The sequence below is a fragment of the Empidonax traillii genome, unplaced genomic scaffold (assembly GCF_003031625.1).
Source record: "Empidonax traillii isolate 1590-97213 ecotype Southwest subspecies unplaced genomic scaffold, ASM303162v1 scaffold3129:size15045, whole genome shotgun sequence".
Taxonomy (NCBI): Eukaryota; Metazoa; Chordata; class Aves; order Passeriformes; family Tyrannidae; genus Empidonax; species Empidonax traillii.
Window position 1 is genome coordinate 6,096 of NW_020958322.1, and position 1,776 is coordinate 7,871.

The window sequence follows — 1,776 nt, forward strand, 5'->3', positions numbered from 1 at the left end:
CTTTTTCAGAAGTATTAAATATATAGTTACCACCCAAATAACACCCTTTCTTATTGTTCCAGCACTACAAAAGCCGAGAACTCCTCTCTTTATTGTTGCAACTCTATTGCAACACTACACCAAACCTCCCTGAGCACACAGGACTGAGGGACAGGCGTCTCCTGCACCCTGCAGAAAAAGCTAGGATTTTTCTCGAATTGGTTTTGTCCAAAAATACCCTTTTGGTGAGAATGAAAATCCCTCAACTTCCACTTCAGGAAAAGCACACTGTTCAGGGACACTGGTTTGGGTTTGGCTGTGTTGTGTTTCTTCCACTGAGGTCTGAACACCAAACTGAGAGGAGCTCAGCTGGTCAGAGCCTGGTGTGAATAATGCCAGAGTTGTGGATTCAATCCTTGTATGGGCCATTCACCGAAGAGCTGAAGATCCTTGTGGGTCCTTTCCAACTCAGAATATTCTGTGAAAATCAAGTGAACAGGTAATAAAGCAGAGGTGAGGTTCCCTTCCTGGGCTCTGCTGTGCAGTGGGAGGAAATCCTTGTCCCAGCGAGTGGTGGCACCGCAGCAGACACATCTCCTGGTGCAAGGAAAGCTGTTTCCAAAGGGATTTGGAGCAGAGATTTTGTGCCTAAGATTCCCAAGGAGCAGCAGGGCGGCAGCAGGACACTGGTGGGGCAGGAGGCTCCCCGTCCCAACCCTGCAGGTGCCGAGCAGTGGCCGGGAGCGCTCCCGGCTGTGCCCTGGCAGCCCGGCCCCGCTGGCTCTGAGCCCGAGCGCTGCCCCTGCTGATGATGGGTGTGCCTTGCGCAATCGAACCGCTCTCGGCATAAAAGGCCCCTGTGGGGAGCGGTGCGAGCGGCAGCACCATGGCACAGGGCAAGGACACGGCGCTGCTCGCCTGCATCGTCACCATCGGGGTCGCGGCGCTGCTGGCCACAGGTAAATCCAGAGGGGTTAGTGGAGAGGAGCGCGGCAGACTTGTTTGTGCAAAGAAACTCTGCGTTTCTTCATTGCATCTGCAACAGTTGGGAACAATTCACCAGTCCCAACTCAGCTTTCAGATCCGTTCTTCTTGGATTGCTGCTCTCATTTCACGGCTCTTCATTTCTCACTTGTGGGGAGAAGTTCTGTGTAGGGAATGGCAGATGATTTCTCACACCACAGGGTGTATTTTCCTCTGCCTTTTTGCTTGCCCTGAGCATTGAAAGCAGCGTGTCCTTTCTCTGCAGCACTGGGGATAAACACGCCCGAGGGAACTGGGGATGTTTAGATCAAGTAGCAGCTCTTCAGTGGATCGAGGAAAATACCACGAGCACACCCGGAGCTGCCTGCCCTGGGGAACCCCGGGCACCCGACCCTGCTGCACAGAAACGGAGCTGGGATAGCAAACAGTTCATTTCTTTTCCTGTTCTGTTTCCAGTCATTTGTCTTAGTTGCCTTTTTTGCAAATAGCAAAATCCAGATCTTGTCTGCTGAGGCAGAGCAGCTTCTGTACCCCATCTGAAACTTGGTACTGAGAACTTTCACACCCATTTGAAAGGGAATCTTGCTTAAATGGTAACAGTATTTGTACATGCCAGACTATTTGTAGAAGCTTTTTCTTTTGGCTCTGTAGACTGTCTAGGGTCTGGAATATATTTAGTCTGGTTTTTTTAGTGACAGCAATCTATTGTGCTTTTCTCTAACAACCCTGATCAAAGAGATTAAGATCGGTGTGCAATCACTAATGGGAGTGGTAAGACAATCCATAGGATATACCTGGGGGAAATTGTACACA

At 50.3% G+C, this 1,776-nt stretch overlaps 1 long non-coding RNA gene across 1 annotated transcript in view; it reads left to right on the forward strand.

Moving 5' to 3' along the window:
* Positions 1-307: 307 nt before the first annotated feature.
* LOC114072402 overlaps positions 308-1,776 on the forward strand; it is an 8,537-nt gene continuing 7,068 nt past the window's right edge. Inside the window, exon 1 of the long non-coding RNA XR_003574168.1 lies at positions 308-319. This is a non-coding gene — a long non-coding RNA (uncharacterized LOC114072402). The remainder of the gene's footprint in view (positions 320-1,776) is intronic.